General features: G+C 30.5%; 1 pseudogene; it reads left to right on the forward strand.

Moving 5' to 3' along the window:
- The first annotated feature begins 6,469 nt into the window (after positions 1-6,469).
- On the forward strand, positions 6,470-15,788 carry LOC145947944 (proto-oncogene tyrosine-protein kinase ROS-like; annotated as a pseudogene).
- The last annotated feature ends 4,964 nt before the right edge of the window (positions 15,789-20,752 follow it).

Here is a 20,752-nt window from a genome sequence, read left to right on the forward strand (position 1 = left end):
AATGTATTTAATGTTAAATTAGTTTTTATATATTATTCAGTTTTATTGTTTATATAAACATTAATAATATTTACGTAATGCTTATTATACACATATATGTATATGTATGTGTATATGATATTATGTATATTAATTATATTTATAATACTCTATTAAATATTAATATAAAGATATGTTAAATAATATAATATAAATATAAGATATGAAATTAAATAATATAAATATAAGATAGAAAATTTAATATACATATAGGATATAAACATTAATATTTGATTTATTATTAATATTTACTTAGTACATTCAACGTAATAGTTAATATTAATATTAGCAATACTATTTTATATTAATGTTTACAAAATTAGTATTTTATTATTAATATCTTTATAATATTATATATTAATGGTGTTTATTTTTCTTGTAAAATAACGAAAATTTTAATAACGAACTTTAATGTAATTATAATTTCAACATGCCAAAATATATAATTTTACATATATGTTTATTTCGTATTTTCTAAAAAATTTTTCTACAACTTCTTAAATATATGTATAACATTGTGCAGTAATATTAACTCCTTTTTCACATTACAATTTTTTAATCATGGAGAAAGATAAATAAAGTAAAATAAGAATGTGTTACGTCCGGCGGACTTCACGATTCTTTTCTTTCCCACGACCAAGGCGAAGTTTGTTGTTAGGTAAATAAGAAAGGAAGAAAAAAGATAATAATAATCTAAGCGGCACGTATATAATAAAACGAAAACGTGCCCAGCGAAACGGACAGCTGCAGATATCGTGAGCGACCGATAAATATTACAAAATCGGTAAATAAAAGAGACCAGGCGGAAAGATGCCGAAAGCGGATTCTTGCCGACACCCTCGCGAATAATAAGTTAAAATCACATATCGGCAAAACATAAAGACGGCGAGAACGCGCCGAAAGCAAATCCTTCCCTAGTAAAATTAGGGGAAAACAAATAATGAAAACGAAAGTGTGCAAAATAAGATAGCACACCTGCGGGTATTCTCGCGAGAAAGCGGCGAAAAATATAAAGATTAAAAAGATGCCACACGCATCGCCTCTCAGTAAACAAGCTCTAAGCCACACGCGAGGGCAATAAAGCGAGAACCCGCCGATAAAAGCGGCACTAACAAACGACAAATATCGCGATATAGGAAAAACTAACAACAAACACCGCCGCCGATATCGAAATCTCGAGAGGATAATAAAAATATAAACCTCAACAAATTCTCCATTGGTCAAAACCTAGGGCCCTAAACAAAAGCCCTGACCAATCCCGATAAACTTTTAAAGTCAAGAGACGCCTCCGGGACTGAAAGGGCGTTATTGAAAAATTCCCTATTCGTCAGGAAATATTAACAAACTAACGGGAAGGAGGAGCAAGAAGGTATATATACCCGTAACATCTCTCAGAGAATATCAATCTTTTCTCAAACCTACGCTCGCGGATCAATCGCGAAAAGTTGTATCACCATCCTTCGAGAGAATCTCGAACTCGTGAGCATTCGCAGTGACATTTGTGAAATCATCGTGTGCCCAGTGCTCACCGAGTACGACGATTTTCGCGAGTGAACAACTGCGAGTGGAACACCATCCTCACGGAGGAGTCCGTAGCCAGATTCACACCTGGAATAATTAACATCTACCTGCGCACTCCATAAGTAGTAAGTTATCAAGCACGCTACATCTCCACCCTTACTAATAATACTTAAAATAATTCTGGGACTTCAATTAAATTATAATTGTTTTCCTTTTTAATTTATTAATTTATTATCCTTGTTAAATTCTAACTTCGAAAAACTGTCCTTTCTTCCCCCATCCTTATCTCTCTCTCTCTCTCGAAATCACTGTGGATTTCCCGCGATAGCGGAGCAATCCGTGATTTCTATCATCCCCTTACCTTTTGAAATCACTCCGGATTTCCCGCGATAGCGGAGCAATCCGTGATTTCTTCCATCTCCTCTTTCTCTCGAAATCACTCTGGATTTCCCGCGATAGCGGAGCAATCCGTGATTTCTATCATCCCCTTATCTTTTGAAATCACTCCGGATTTCCCGCGATAGCGGAGCAATCCGTGATTTCTTCCATCTTCTCCCTCTCTCTCGAAATCACTGTGGATTTCCCGCGATAGCGGAGCAATCCGTGATTTCTATCATCCCCTTACCTTTTGAAATCACTCCGGATTTCCCGCGATAGCGGAGCAATCCGTGATTTCTTCCATCTCCTCTTTCTCTCGAAATCACTCTGGATTTCCCGCGATAGCGGAGCAATCCGTGATTTCTATCATCCCCTTACCTTTTGAAATCACTCCGGATTTCCCGCGATAGCGGAGCAATCCGTGATTTCTTCCATCTCCTCTTTCTCTCGAAATCACTCTGGATTTCCCGCGATAGCGGAGCAATCCGTGATTTCTATCATCCCCTTACCTTTTGAAATCACTCCGGATTTCCCGCGATAGCGGAACAATCCGTGATTTACTCTCTCTCACTCTCTATCTCTCTCTCTCTCTCTCTCTCTCTCTCTCTCTTGAATGAACAAATAAGTAATACAATAACTAACTAAATTATTAAATAATTAAAATATCAAAATTATATAAAAATAAATATATATATATATATATATATTTTTTTTTCTCTTACAAGAACTCCCAGAGTTATTTTTCAGTAAAAACTCTTCTTGCCCGGTTACTTTATTATTCGCTCTCGTAGTGGAAAATCCAAGGAGACGACCCTCGCGAACCGCTGTTAAATTGGCGCGAAACCGGCGTAATAGGCGGTTAAAGAAAGCGTTGGCACGGAGTCTGGCTGCGGGCGAAACCTTCGGCTCCCTAGAAAAAATTAACACACCGATCCATACAGAGACAACTAATACATATCACCCTACGGTCTCTCCTATTTCCTCACCCGAACATATAGAAACCCCGCTGACGCCGTCTCCCGCTACCTCTGCTTCTGCAGAATTTTTCGATTCCCCGCGAACTCCTTCTCCTCTTTCTCCCGAACCCGCTATACCTCAGCGGGCCCCTTCCCCTCACTCCTCTGTTTCCTCTGAGGACGCCGATTCTCCGCGGAGCCCTTCTCCCTTTCTTCCCCCTGCTTCTCCCGAACGCCCTGAGCCACCTAGATCTCCGTCTCCGGCTCCCTCAACAATCACCCTTGAAGATTCTCCTCCCTCATCCCCAACGTCCTCGGTAAATAGGGAACATCCGGAAGGGTTTGAGGTAGTAGATATCAGCGACGACGATTCCGAAGAATCAGAATCGCCTGCCAAGCTCTCATACGAGCAATTCAGAGCTTGGCTGATAAACCAGCTCCCAGGGATACGAGAAGTCCCTGAGGAAGCTTTCACGATTGGTCCAGGCCCCGTAGACCACGAGGCCTTACGCGAATTTCTAGAGACCACCGATAGGAATAACATCATCCCCTGGTATGTTCCCGGGCGAAGATATCCTTTAGCCGTCCCTGCACACCTTCTCCTACGAACCTATCCCCCCTCCACCGCCATAATTACCGAACTCATATAACCTAGAAGTCTCTCTTACACGCACACACATGGACACTAATTTTATATACCTATTACCATTTAAATTATTGTAACCACCAATCGGGACCCTAAAATTTAAACAATAACTCTTACCCCTTTCTGCCCCGATTGAAGACCTCCGTACTAATGTATCACCCGCGACACATACACATACATTCACTCTTCATTAGCAACTAAGTCCGTCAATAATATTATTATGTATATAAATTCTTTCGTCTTTATATTAGGAATAAATTTATAAATTTCAAAATAAATGATTTTCATTTATTAATAACCCGTTCCCACTTATTCCCGTAAACCAGGATCGCACAAGGTCCCATCCTGCGTAAAAGAGATTAAATTCTCTTGCCAAAAAGGGACCACCGAGCGAACGGCCCTTTAAATAGAGTAAGAGCGACCCTTGCGGTCGTTGACCTATTTGGGCCCAGACGTTCGTTCGGGTCGAACAGACGGATAGTCTGCCGTCGTTCGAAAAGATAAATTTAGTTACGTCCTTCCTTTCGACTCTTCCTTCCTTGAGTCTGGACGTAACAAATGTATAAATGAATAAAATATGTATATGTATATTAATTACCATTAGTGATTTTCTTTTATTTTTTCTAAAGAGGAAGGTAAAATACAAGAAGATAAAGAAAAATAAAATTCACACCTTGAAATTATTTTTTATTTATAATTAGGTATATTATTTACTATGCGCGTTTTAATAAGATAATTATAGAAAATAGGAAAAAATCAAGATAATATAAAATAAAAAAATAAATCAAATTGTGTGAGTTACTAATTTAACTACAAACACACATTAAATTTCAAAATTAAAATTGTTTAGGGCTTTATGAACTAAATGATACTGATTAAATTAAAAAAAAGCTATAATTTTTTTTTAAGAAATTAAATAATTATGTACAAGTGCACAATTTCTAAAAATTCATTGTATAAACATCTCTATTTATGTACATTAATAGAATTGTGAAAAAAATGTTTTATGTTGAAGAAAAAAAAAATCTTTTTTAAAAAAGTATTGTGTTTCAAAATATGAATACGATGTTTAAATAGATGTGTTTTTACTATAAAACTTTTGTACTGCGTAAAAAGGTAATTAAATTGTGTTTCTCATATGAAAGCCACATGGATTTTACTTTACTTGTAAAAAGTTGAATTTTGCATTACTGATTCCGTATCATTAAAACAAAATTTTTAATTCTTCTCACATTACAGTAGAATAAAAATTCAGTAAAAAGATAGAAAAAATGTAAAAAATAATGTACTTATTTCATACATTATCCAATAAGTCGAAATTCATTGTTAAATATAAATTTTTATTTTTATGTAATTGCTCGTCTACAAAGTTCCAGTTTCCCGAAATAAAATCCTGAATATGCCTCTGCTCCTAAGATAATTTATTTTCATGCAAAACTTCGTATTGCTAAATAATTAATTATAATTTCAGACAAAAATTATCTCACAAAAAAGTCGTTTTTAATTAAGTTGGTAATCATCGATATTTTCTTGTCAATATGAAAACGGATTTTTTAGATACTTAATTATACAAACAAAGATTTAAAAAAATTAGTATTTTAAAAATATAATGTTTCAATTTTAAAATAGAAATCGTTGAATTTGTAGAAAATCATTCATGCAATATTGCTCGATTGCTATAACTATGAAAGTAACACTAGCTGTTTATTTTGTTTTTTCTATTTGTATTTTGTCTCTATGTGATCTAATTATTAATTTTGTCTTATAAATTCCGTATTGCGACTTGTCTGATTTGAAATTTCTGTGAATTCCAGATTATTTTGACATACGGTATAATATTCAAATAAGTTGTTGGAAGCGTTCAAATCAGCTGATTAAAGCGTTAATTTGCTAATTAAATTTTAAAATAACAATCTGCTATAAAAAGACCAAAATAAAAATATTGTAAATAATATGTTATAATATTTTAAACTCGATTAATATTTCTTTGACAGTTATCAATTGATTTCTGTAAATTATTAATTTCAATTTAATTAGCAAATTAATGCTTGAATCAGCTGATTTCTGTCAAAAGATACACTCGGCCAAAAAAAACGGTACATTTAAAAAGTAGTAAAAAATTGTATTGTGATCTGTTACAAAAGGAAATATTTAAAAATGAAAGATAATAACTTGCGATTCGTAGATTAACTTTAAAGAATTTACCGAATATATATAAAGATTTAATTTTTTGGATATTCAAGTTTTAATTATTGTCGTATTAATTCAGTATACATATTAAAAACACGAGCGCTTTTTAATTATGTAAGGGCTAGTCAATGCTTTATTAGAAAATGATTATGTGTTACCTCAGGAAAGATTCAAATGACTATGAAAAACGATTCCAATTTATCTTATAATGGCATGGCATGCACGTATAATATATAACTAAAAGTATTAATATTAATGGACTGTCACGTACTTCTCTGAAAGAATCCAAAATATATTGCAGTTCCGGTCAGCTTCCAGAAAGCCATTTCACTGTGTTCGGATCTAAACTTTATATTTAAGTAGAAGATTTCTTTATTAAAAATATTTAATTGCGTAAATCAGTTGACGTTTATTTATCACAATAAAAAATAACAATATTTATTACAATAAAATATAAAATATGTTTGATTAATTTTACTAAAAGTATAGTAAAATTAATCAAACATATTTTTAAAATTTTTTTATACCATATTGTCTCACGATTACTAAATGTTTTTCTGGGGTAAATTCTAAAGTAGATAAATTCTAAAAGAAAATTCTCTCTGTGTTAGAAAAAGTAACTGTTGGAAATAACATTGATTGTGAGTATCATCGATCAGGCAGAGCGAAATGAATCATACAGAGGGCAGCAAATAAAGCACGATCAGTCTAATCTGCGAAGTCAGTTACGATTGTGATTGCCACGAAAAAAGACAACGTTCCGCATCATTTGATTCAAATACTGTCATATAAACGTCACACAACAATATGCACATATAGTGAATCCTAATAACATGCGTAGTATACAATATGCATAAAAGAAGTAATCATAATTTTTTATATTTTAGTGAAACAAAAAATATAGCAAATATCAACGTGGATAATATTTTATGCTTGAATAGCGGTGAAAGTGACAGAAAATTTATAATTCTATAATTTTCGGATAGCTTATATAAATTGTGTGATTATATTTTTATTGATTATCTATTCACGGAAATATTAAAAGAAATTACAACAAAGATAAATTATTATCTTGGATACAATCAAGTGAATACGTGTCGCTTCGTATTTATTTTTGTTATTGGTTCCCATCGAATAATTATAAAAGTTACTATTTACTAGAATATTGTGATTAATCATAAAAAGATATATTAAAATGTATTGGAAGACAATAACGCGATTCGCAAACTAGATTTTAAAAAATTCATCGAGCACATAATAAAGTATCGAGTCGATTAGATCAAATCTGAATCATCCATAGAATAAGAAATAATCAACACTGGTGATTAAAAATTGAACGCCAACGTTCACCGAAATTATTATGTTTAAGTTGAGATTATACGTTTTATTGAAAAGTTTAATGCTGGTGAAAGCAGCTATCGCGATTTTGACAAAGAAACATACCGTTCCAGACAACCTTTTCACGCAGGTAAGAGATTTTTTTCGCTTCATTAAAAAACAATTAAATGTTATTACAAGTATTAGTGCAGTTTATTTGAATAACTAAAACGTGTAATATAATAATATTACATACTGTATAATAAAATAAAACTATACAAAAAACTATAAAGTATGATGCAATGAGAAAGGATGTATAAAGCTTGAAAATTTTATTTTGTTTATAAATAGATGTATAATATAGTCAAAAATTAAACTAAATTAAGACAAAATATTAAAATTTGACTGTATTATGTTTGTGTTTCTATTGCTATTTTTAAGATTAATAATTATTAATATTAATAAGATTTTCTGTTAATTTTTAACTATTTTGATACATACTTACATACATACATATATTTATAACACTTGAATTGAATTTTATGTGATTTTTCATCAATTTGCAAAAAGATCTTATTTACTTTATTAAATATTTATAATTATTTAATAATATAATAAGACTTTTGTAAATTAATTTTTATTTAACTAAATTAATTCAAAGAGTTCGCGTCATTTTGATGTGTCAAGGATGGTTGCATTTGTGTCATATACATATAAAGGAATGTTGACTATATTGGTATAATAAAATTCAAATTGTATCAATTAACTTTATACGGCCAATAGTTAAATGAACAACATACGTAACAGCAATCTATTCCAATCTAACTAATAAAAATTTATAAATGTATATATATAATATTCATAGTATATCCATTTATATAGCCATATGAATATAGATATCCATTTGAACAGTTATATGTAGAATATGCACATATTCTTATATATCATGGTAATGTCAATCGAAAGTAATGGTATTTTGTTTTCCGGAATTTTTTTGCGTTAAAAGATATAACCATAATCAAAAAAAATTTCGACAAGATTTTAAGTACAAAAATTTATATAATTTCTATAATCACACACAAACACATATAAAAGAGAATATTTTAAACATTTTGATTCTTGAAATATAATCATTATTATTAAAATTTTAATAATAAAGGACGGATTATTAAAAAGTAAACACGCTTATTTTAAAAAGTTAACTAACAATCGCAAAAAAACTAAATCATTAGCTATAATTATCAGCAAAATCGCTTCAGGAATCGAAGCGAGTAACATTTTCATATATTATTTATTAAAAAAGAAACAATTATGAATTATTATTAAATAATTCTTATTCTGTCTATTCTGCGTGAGTTTTTTTTTTTTAATATAAGAATCATGTTTGATATTTCGCAAGAAAATATGTTGAATAATAAGAATAAATATTTTAGAAATGAAATTACATAATATTTAACACATTATAAATGAGGAATGGAATTATAAATAAAAATATCTAGCTAATATTATTACAAAACAAAAAATGTTATGCTCCTTTTAGTTATTTCGACATATATTTTATTATTTATGGTAATCTTGTTCATATATATCTCTATATATACTATTTTATTTATCATTAAAAATACCGTGGAATTACTGACTTAGCTGCATTACTAATTTTTGTTATATGTTATATTTTATTAAGGATATTTCAGAGACCGAAAACAACAATCACCTCATTTTACAAAATATCTAGCCGGATCAGAATTTTTCTGATAGCGTAACTATAAAAAATAAAGTCGATGAACTCCATGAAGCTACATTTGCAAATATGTCCATGAACCCAGAATCTTTTGGTAAGATGCAATAAATATATAGAATGTTAATAAAAAATTAACAAAAAATTTACAAGTTGTAAGTATAATGAAAATTCAAGAAAGAGTAAAAATTTAATTAAAAAAATTATCAAACCATTTTCTAATATTCTAATAACAAGGATAATATAAAATTAATTCTGTCGAAAAGAGAGAAAATGTATACACTCTATGTAAAATAAAGCAAAATTTAGATAACACCATCAATTTCATTATTATTCTTGTTTGTTTTAAATCAGTCGCAAATAATGTACCTCTGATTTGTGAATCAATAGGAAATTTTAGAAAAGTGTTTAGCACTTTATTGGAAGTTTTTTTTATTATAACTTATAAATTACTTTTCTAACACAAGTCTTGAAATACATACACACACAAATACACAAGGGTTTTTTGTTATTTCATTATTTTAAAAACTCGCTATGTTAATTTGGTAATATATGTTTATTTTTCTCTATTTTCTTTATTTTCATTGCACGTTAAAGTATTTTTTTTTTTAATTTACCGAGATAATCAACTTAAACATATTAATATGTACCATCTTAAAATCTCTAGGAATAATTCCGAGCGGGCCAAGAGCATTCGTAGAGTTCAATGGATTTCTCAATGAAAAAATCAACATTTCTGTGACATTCAGGTGAAGAATCAAAGTTTTCAGTCTATATCCTTTATTTCTCTAAAATTTAACATAGACATATACAATAAAAATATTAATTCTGTTAAAAAATTATTAAATATGAAAAGGCTAAAATTTGTCTTACAGATGGAACCAACCTGAATTTGCAAACAAAGCGATACAAGGATATACAGTGCAATGTTGGTTCATCGAGTACCTAAAAAAGATTCAAATCTGTGACGAGAAAACTATTTTAACTACATTGGAGTGCACAGAGTATAAACTAAAACCTAATACAACGTACTATTTTCGAGTACAAGCGCATACTAAAGCTGGTGCTGGTCCTTATACAGATTTAATGAACGCATCAACGACGCACGAAAATCCGATACCTCAATTATTGATTACAGTGAATAATACCATTGCAATATGGGATCTGGATTCAAGAACCTACGTCAATCTCTTTACCCTTAATAGCAATGTTAATGCAATAGAAGTGGTTTATTCTGTAGCAGAACATACAATTTATTGGATCGAGTCGATTAGTAATGAGTTTGAGTATTTTCAAAAGTATATCACAAAAGATTTAATTATATGGGATATGAATACAAATAATATTACAAAAATAACTAGCCTTGAAACAAGTTCACACAATCTCTACATCGATTGGATAGGAAGAAATTTATATTGGATGGGATATGACAACTCCATTATAAAGCTGGACTTAACAATGTGGCAAAATGGCATAGTCAAATATGATAAGATTTTGAGCAGAGAAAATTATTTTTATTTAACTATACAGCCGTCTATGGGGTACGTTAACTTTTACTCACTTGAAGAAATAAACACTTTTGTGTCTTTCACTTAAGAATTTATATTATTTTCTAATTTTGCAATAATATAATATGATTTTGTAATAAAGATATAAAGAATTACAAAAATCATTAATTATCAAAAAATTGTAAGAACTTAAGCTTATTATTTTTTTAACTTCACGTTTAAAATTATGTTTTATAATACACATATATAATAATATATATAATTTCCAGATTTTTATATTGGTTAGAAAAGATAGATGCAGAGTCGTATATACAGTATGTAATAATGAAATCGGATCTTGACGGAAGAAATGTGCAATCTTTTTTAAGAACCGATATGACCTGTAGTCCATACAAAACATCATTTTTTAAAATTTTTTATCAAATAAAGCTTGACATCACAAATACAGAGGAGCCAATAATATACTGGCTAGATAAACACGAATTAATTGTGGCGAACATTAAAATAAATAAATGTAATTCAATTTCAATCGCTGAAATTGGCACGGAGTTTATGCAATATTTTATAATTGATGAAACAAACATTTATATAACTAAATTTAATGATAATGAACGCAGTTTTCATATTTATATTTTAAAAAAGAAGTATGCACTTGTCGACAGTGAAAAAAACGCATCTAAACACGTGCAAATAATAAACAGCACGGATTACTTTAATCCCCTAATATCGTTTGGTAAATCATCCTCCTTACAACCATATCCTCGGACGGAATGCCTTACGCCTGATGAAAAGAATTATAATATTACAATAGTAAAAATAACAGCGCACAGTATTGTTTTGAACTTTACAAAACCAAATCGCAAGCACAAATGCAAAAACAACATACCTACTATTAAATATATCATCTACGTAAGCTGTTTGAATAATAATCTTCATAACAAGTTGGATGAATTCTATATACAGACATACGAGCAATATTATGATATTCAGAATTTAACACCGTTTACAAAATACAAGCTGAAGCTAGCTGTGAGCAATTTTTACTCTGATCAATTATCGATGGACCTGCAATTCCGATCGGAAGTCATACTAAGAACTAACGAAAGCAAACTCAATGCACCAGAAAATGTGAACGTTCAGGTTCTGACGCCGACTATAGCGGCAGTTTATTGGATGCTACCCACGAAACTGAATTGTGCGACAGTAACTTATAGAGTATATTGGGAAACAATTAACTCGGTGAACAGTACGCAACCGATAGAAAAGCCATTTATTAATAATAAAGTAGACAACAAATTTTTTATAATAATCCAATCGTTGCTGCCAGAACAGAAATACTTAGTATATGTACGTGTGTATCCAGCCAACTACACCAATCTCTATAATGACAGTTTGAGCACAACCGTGTACACGTACTCGGAACCGAACAATATAACTTTGAGCGAAGTTAGCATAAACAATATGAATATTTCGTGGATTCCTAGCGTTAATCTGACGATACATTACATACTGGAATACAAAAATGATGCGATTCAAAAGTGGCAAATCGCAGATAATTTTGAGACGAATAATAAGACAGTAACGTATTATATAGAAAACTTGCTACCGGCAACTTTATACAAGTTTCGTTTGATACTGACATATCCTGAGTACGAGAACTTTACATGGCCATCTGATGAAAGATTTATTTTTCAAACACTTGGTAAGCAAATATGATAATATGTAGATATTTTAATATGATCTGTTTATTTGACATGCATATAAATGTATTACAGGATTATAAGAATTAAATATTTTTAATGATAAAATTATAAGTAGAAATATTCAAATAAGACAAGAAAATTAAAATTATATTTTTATTAGGAATAACTGTAGACGACCCAACTGGCTTAATTGATTTTTATTAATTCGATGTCATATAAAAATACAGACTACGTTTCGACCTTTGGTTCAGGTCCTTATCCTAGTCCTATTGGTATCGGAAACCCACCTCTTCTGGTAGATATTTAAATTATTATTCCAATCATCCGTATAAAGACAAAGTGAACACCATCAATAACTTAGTTGATCGCGCTATTTTGTTATCTGATGATCGTTTCCATAATGGGAACTTACATATTGTAAAAAGAATCTTGTCTAATAATTGCTTTCCTATGACGATCATCGAGCGTTATATCTATAAAAGAACATGTTTTTTAAAAAACTCTCATAACGTTGCTGACAAAGAGAATGATTTTGATATTTCTTCTTGTATTTTAATGCCGTATATTAAAAACTTAAGTGATATTATTGCGGGATCTATTAAGAAAACAGGCTTAAATGTTATTTACACGATACCAAAAAAATTAGACAATGTAATTAAACGCGGAAAAGACAAATTGCCTAAAGCGGATATGACCGAGATTGTATATAAGATCGACTGCAACGACTGCGACGCTACATACATTGGACAAACTAAAAGACACCTAAATACTCGGATAAAAGAACATAGGAATAACATAAAATTGCATAGTAGTAACCAGAACGTTATAAGCAAACATAGAAATGAATATTTACATGACTTTAAATGGACAACCTTTAATATTTTACATCAGGAAACACATACTAGGAAAAGAGAGATAGCCGAAATGTTTTATATAAAAAAATATAACAACACGATTAACCTACATAAAGACACAGAGAATTTAAATCCTATTTATAATAGAATAATTAAGGATGTTTAACTTAGTTCGTTTTTTACCATCTCTATGAAACGGTAGTTGACACATCATATGTATTTAGAGAAGTTTAACTTGTTGAAATTTTATTAAATGTTACGTAAGGTATGTTTAAATGATTTACTTTATACCAATCGTTAGTTTCACTTGGTTTACGCTATACATCCATAATATGATTTTCTTTTTGATATATTCGTATTATTATTTTTTATATAATTTTAGACTTGATAAGGACCTGAACCAAAGGTCGAAACGTAGTCTATATTTTTATATGACATCGAATTAATAAAAATCAATTAAGCCAGTTGGGTCGTCTACAGTTATTCCTAATTTTATTCTTCACTGGCGATACAAAAATACTTGCTATACTATATTTTTATGTAACAAAGGTGATGATTGGATAAATCGAGCTACGCAATATAATCTAACATTGATGTTAAGCCTTGCTGCTATCGTTATTGTAACCTGCATCTGCTATCTTATTTATTGTTGTAAGTATTTGATACACATTTTTTTAATTACAAATTATGATTAATGTAGTAAGTAGAGAGATTTTCTAAAAAAAAGTTAACTTGTTAAAAGAGCAATATTTAAAATTTGCAATGCATAATATTATTTAAATATATTATAACTTTATAATAGTATACCGACAACGCAAAGAAGGTAACGAGCAGGTTTTGACTAGGATTCAACATGAGGTGCCTATCGGAAACGTTCAGCTCAATGCGCTATACAGTCCTGCGTTGCAATTTAATCCAAATAAATGTATGCTGACTAAAATCAAACGTGAGCAAATCACACTAACGAAAATCATTGGCAGCGGCGCATTCGGAATGGTAAAATTTTTGTAACGCCATATTTTAAGCCATTAATGTTTAGATATAGAAATGAGAAATACACATTTCTTTGTAAAAGTTATATAAATCAACTTTTTAAAAGAGATAGTAATACAATAATTTTTATTAGACATACATATGCATTTTATTCTATTTCGTTGAATTACTTGAAATAAAACGAAATATATATGTTTAATGTTATATGAATTTAAATTATCATTTTTTTTAAATATAAGTTACATTAATTTTCAACATTTCGCAGGTGTTTAAAGGGAACGTCAAGGATTTAGAAAAACCGAAATCAGAGACATCCGTTGCCATAAAAATGTTGGGAAAGTGTGCTTCCATGGAAGAAAAAAAGAAATTCTTGCAAGAGGCTAGGCTTATGAATCACTTTAGACATGAAAATGTGTTAAGACTGTTAGCTGTCTGCTTAGACGACGATTCTCCATTACTCGTGTTGGAATTAATGGAAAGTGATCTGCAACAATATTTGAGAGAGTGTCGAATATTCCAACCTTCTGATTTACACGCTTTGCGTCTACACGACTTGCTCGCCATTTGCGAAGATGTTGCGCGAGGCTGTTGTTATTTGGAAGAGCTGCGCTTTGTGCATAGAGATCTCGCGTGCCGAAATTGCTTAGTGTCTGCGAGAGAATCGTATCGTCAAAATCGGTGATTTCGGACTTGCCAGAGATATTTACAGGGATGACTATTACCGCAAGGTAGATATAATTAATTAAAAAAGATAAAACTATTTGGAAGTATTTTTCTATTGTTGCGTCTTTCTAATATTATTGTATATCTTTAAGTCAAATTGAATTTAAGAAAAATTAAAACTATTTATATATTTTCATATATATTTCTCCAATATTCATTTATGTATATAATGTATAATGCAAAATATTAGTAAACGTTTTTTGCTTAAGAATACTTATTTAAAAAATTGATAATTAGAATAGAAGATTTAACTTTATTGAAATTATATTTTAGGAAGGAGAAGATCTGCTTCCTGTTAGTTGGATGGCACAGGAATCTTTAGTGGACGGAATATTTACTTCTTATAGCGATGTTTGGTCATTTGGAGTACTAATGTGGGAGATTACATCGTTAGGTGAGCAACCTTACTCTACCAGAAATAATCTCGAAGTGATGGATTATGTACGCACGGGAGGCAGATTGCAGATGCCTCTCAACTGTCCATCCTTGTTATACCAATTATTGCAGCGTTGCTGGTGTGCATCAAATGACAGACCAAACTTTAAATTTTGTCTGAACAATATTATAGCTTTAAGAAGCCACACAGAAGACGCAATATTGAATCCGACGCATCAATGAATATTATATAGCCGGCAATTAATTAATTGTTTGTATATGTGTATTTTAAGAAGAAACGATGAGTTTTACATCTATGAGATATTTATAATTATACTGTCTGTATTATACGTTTATTTATATACACACATATATATATATATATATATATATATATATATATATATATCTGTATGTGAACTGGTCATTGTCATTTCATAATTTATTTTTCAAAGATACGTAATAAACTATATATTTACTAGAAGTTCTATAACTGCTCGAATGCAGATGCCTGATCTGTCACAAAGGAAAATCTTAATACGTAAGAGTAAGATATAACTTGCGATTCGTAAATTAGCTTTAAAGAATTTACCGAAAGATAAATAAAATGTATATCATTTTAGAGATTAAAGTTTTATTTATTATCATATTAATTCAGTATCATAGCACGAAAATGACAAAGCTTTTTAATTAGGTCAAGTATATGCTTTATTAGAAAGTGGTAGAGAATTCCGTATTCTGTAAATTCGCTAGTTGCATAGATGTTATCTCAGAGAAGAATCAAATGACATCTTGAGAAACGATTCCAACTTATCTCATTATGGCATTGCATGTTTATTTCAAACTTTAAACAAGTAAGACATTTTTTTCTCTATTTTTTCTCTAAGTAAGAACTATTTCTCTTAGTAAATAAATCATGGGAGCTTGACTTTCTTCGATTGTTGAAGGACTTTTGTCTCATAATTCAGTTTTTGTATTAGTTTCAAATTAATTAATTAATATCATCTGATAAGTAACTCTATCTTAACTTGACTTTCTTTTTCACGAGTGCGTTTGTTATCACTAAAATTTCAATAATGTTTATATTTTAACATATATATAAGATATATATATTTTTATTATCATTTTCTTCATGATCATAAAAATTTTATAAATTCCTGTATTTAAAAACATCTTATTGCGTATTTTTCGCGTATATATTGCGAAAAAAAAAAAAATAGCGCGCGCTTGTGTTGTTCTAGTCCCTTTATAAAAAAAGACACGTTAAGTCGATTCTCGAAAGTCTCGAAGTATTGTTGCTTCTTTTCCGCAATGCTGGCTGTCTCAATTCGCGTTGTGCGTTATATTCGTAGCATCGAGATTATCAGCTGATAACTGTCAAAGATATTAACAGAGTTTTAAATACTGTAACATTATTTAAAACATATTTTATTATTATTTTATTTAATTTTATTTTGAACAAACTGTTAAACTATTAATCCTCGCGATGACAACCTTTCGATGCTATGGATATAACGTACGAGGGTTGTCTGAAAAGTTTCCGACCTAACAAAGATACAAGACATTTTTTCTTCAAATTAATTTTTATTTTTCTACATAGTCTCCTTGTAAGTCTATACACTTCTCCCAGCGATGCTCCCATCTCTTCAACCCGTCCAAATAGTACTCGGCGTCTTTCTCTGCAAAATAGTTGTTTACGAAGGTGATGGCCTCCTCATTCGACGAAAATCTCTGTCCTCCGAGCGCAACTTTTAGCTTAGGGAACAAAAAAAAGTCGCTTGGGGCTAGATCTGGTGAGTAAGGAGGGTGGTCAAGCAGTTCAAACCGTAATTCGTGGATTTTCGCCATGGCAACCGCTGAGGTGTGAGACGGCGCATTGTCTTGGTGAAACAAAATTTTTTTTTTCTGCAAATGTGGCCGTTTTTTCGCAATTTCTGCCTTCAGCTTGTCAAGTACTGATGCGTAGTATGCTCCTGTAATGGTTTTTCCTTTTTGAAGATAATCGATTAAGATAACTCCATGACTATCCCAGAAAACAGTTGCCATCACTTTCCCAGCCGAAGGAACAACCTTTGCTTTTTTTGGAGCCGATTCCCCCTTCGCAGTCCACTGTTTTGACTGTGTTTTTGTTTCTGGAGTATAATGGTGTATCCAAGTTTCATCTACAGTAATTAATCGGCGCCAAAACTCTGATTTATTGCGCCTAAACTGCGCCAACAGAGCGTTGGAAATGTTCATTCGAACACGTTTTTGGTCCAAAGTGAGCAAACGCGGCACCCAACGCGCGGACAGCTTTCTCATGCCTAAATCTTGATTCAATATGTGATAAACACGTTCTTTGGACATGTTCATAGCCTCTGCTATCTCTCTAACTTTAATTCGACGGTTGTCTAGCACCATTTGGTGAACTTGAGCGATATTATCGTCAGTGGTTGCAGTTTTTGGACGTCCCGAACGTTCATCGTCACCCAAGCTGGTACGGCCACGTTTAAATTCAGCAGCCCAAAATTTCACGGTGGTAAATGATGGTGCAGAGTCCCCGTACACAGCGTCCAACTCGTCTTTGATTTGCGTAGGCGTATTGCCTTTCAAAAACAAATATTTAATGACAGCTCGATACTCGATTTTTTCCATTTTCACAAAAACACTCACATCGACTCACTCAAATGATTGTCAAACAACAACTGCGCGTTCAAAATGGCTGAAATTTTGGTGAGTACCTTTCAAAGCATGCGCAAACACATTCCCCAACTTTTGTTTACGAGGTCGGAAACTTTTCAGACAACCCTCGTACAACGCAAATCGAGGCAGTTAATCAATATCGCAAAAAAGAGGCAGCAATACTTGCGAGAATCGACTTAACATGCCATTTTTAGAACGGGACTAGAACGACACAAGCGCGATTCCTCAATTTTATGTTAAAGAGAATGAAATCAGCTGATCACTGTCAAAAAATATTAATCGAGTTTAAAGTACTATAACATTATATTTAAAACATACTATTATTTAAATTTTTACAACATAATATTATTTAAAAATTTAATTAGCAAATTAAGTTTCATCAGCTGATGTATGTCAAAAATATTAATAAAGCGTTAATTTGCTAATTAAATTTTAAAATAATAATATGTTAAAAAGATTAAAATAATAATATATTGTAAATAATACGTTATAATACTTTATCTTCGATTAATATTTTTTGACAGAAAACAGCTGATAATTGTCAAAAATATTAAAGTTTAAAGAAGCTGATTTCTATCAAAAAATATAAATAAATCCTTTCGTCAATAAAATCATAATTAATTTCGACGTTGTGATTATCTCGATTATCAATGGATTCTTGTAGAAATCCTATTTCTTTGTTCGCACTTTCTGTTTCAGATTTAAATACTGAATTTTTATGCATTTTTTTATGCGTTGATTGCAATACGTGTACGAAAATATGTGAACTAATTATGTAATGCATAACAATTTATTATTAATATCTTTAACAGAGAACAAAAATAAATTGAATTTTCTACAAGACTTTTTCGATCAAAATATCTGCGCTTCTATTATATTCGCGCGTCTGTACCGCGCGAGACTGACCGCAAGACTCTTAGCAGCGGTATGGTTAAACACAACCCATACGTCCGCCACGCTGCGCGTCTCGCGCGAGACTGACGCTGACGATCAGTCTCGCAATCGCAATGTCTCGAGATCGAGAATCAGTCTCGCGCGAGACGCGCAGCGTGACGGACGTATAGCTGCGCTTGGCGATACCGCTGCTCTGAGTTTTGCGGCTTGTGGTCAGTCTTGCGCGAGATATGCAGCGAGATGGATGTGTACAGACGCGCGAATTTAATGGGAGCGCAGATATTTTGATCGAAAGTTTCTTGTAGAAAATTCTATTTTTTTGTTCTCTGTTAATGATTTAAATAATAAATTTGTATGCATTGCATAATTAAGTCACATATTTTTATGCATGTATTGCAATCAATGCTTAAAAAAATATATTAATTAATTATTAAATAATTATGCTGTGCAATAAAAATTTAGTATTTATATCATGAACAGAAAGTGTTAACAAAGAAATAGAATTTTCTACAAGAATCATTTGATAATCGAGACTAATTACGATTTTATTGACGAAAAGATTTATTAATATTTTTTGATAGAAATAAGCTACTTTAAACTCGGTTATTATTTTTGACAGTTATTTGCTGATTTCTGTCAAAAAATATTAATCGAGGATAAAGTATTATCAACATTACTACTTTAATTTTTATAACATTATTACTTTGAAATTTAATTATCTAATTAACGCTTTAGTAATATATTTTGACAGAAATCAGCTGATTAAAGTTAATTTGCTAATTAAATTTTAAAATAATATTATGTTGTAAAAATTTAAATAACAGTATATTTTAAATATAATGTTATAGTACTTTGAACTCGATTAATATATTTTGACAGTTATCAGTTGATTCTGTCAAAAAATTATTATTATTTTAATAATTATTCTTTTTAATATAAAATCGAAGAATGTCGCGCTTGTGTTGTTCTAGTTTATAAAAAATTATATGTATCTATAATATAATATAATTGAGAATATATGCATTCGCGAGTGTATGTATGCTTGTTTATATATATGTTAATTTTTATTTGCGAATTCTAAAAATTGTTCGACTTCCTTTGGAAATACGCAGTGCTTTTTAACATTTTTCTAATAACGCAATATATGAATCTGAGCTTAAAAGCTCTCTTTTAAAAAGATCTTCATTACTGTCCCGTTTACTGGATTTCTTCGTGTGATGCTCACGATAATATCTGATATCTTTATTGTAAGCAACCTCAAGAGCCTCCTTTGAAAGTTGATCAAGGAATAATATATAATAAAAATTTTATTTTAGTCCCTGAACTAAGTTGTGAACATTTTTGCATTTATTGAGCAGTTTATAAAAGTAAATAAAACTATAGTCCATTGCTAAATTGTTAAATATGAATTTTTTTTATGTAATTGCTCGTCTACACAGTTTCAGTTTCCCGAAACAAAATTCTGAATATGCCACTGCTCCTAAGATAATTCCTTGTGATACAAAACTTCGTATTGCAAAATATGTGTATAATTTCAGACAAAAATTATCTCATAAAAAAGTAGTTTTTAAATCAAGGTGGTAATCATCGATATTTTCTCGTCAATATATAAAAACCGATTTTCTAAATGCTTAATTATACAAACAAACATTAAATTAATATTTTAAAAATATAACGTTTCAATTTTAAAATAGAAATCGTTGAATCTGTAGAAATTATCATTCATGCAATATTGCTCGATTGCTATCAAATTATGAAAGTAACACTCGCTGTTTATTTTGTTTGTTCTGCTTGTATCTTGTCTTATGTCATCTAATTATTTATTCTGTGTTATATAAATTCTATCTTGCGACTTGTCTGATTTCAAATTTCTGTGAATTTCAAATTATTTTGATATACGTTATAATATACAAAGATGTTGAAAGCGTTTAAATCAGCTGATTAAAGGCGTTAATTTGCTAATTTTAAAATAATAACCTGTTATAAAAACTAAAATAAATATGTTGTTATTAATAATATGTTATAATACTTTAAACTCGATTAATATTTTTTTGACAGTTATCAACTGATTTCTGTTAATTATTAATTTCAATTTAATTAGCAAATTAATGCTTGAATCAGCTGCTTTCTGCCAAAAGATACACTTGGCAAAAAAAAAACGGTACACTTAAAAAGTAGTAAAAAATGGTAAAAGTTCAAGAATTTATAACTCAGCTAATAATTATGATATCTAGG

The sequence above is a fragment of the Prenolepis imparis genome, unplaced genomic scaffold (genome assembly GCF_030444845.1).
Source record: "Prenolepis imparis isolate NDT839.2.m4 unplaced genomic scaffold, iyPreImpa1.0 SCAF_195, whole genome shotgun sequence".
NCBI lineage: Eukaryota > Metazoa > Arthropoda > Insecta > Hymenoptera > Formicidae > Prenolepis > Prenolepis imparis.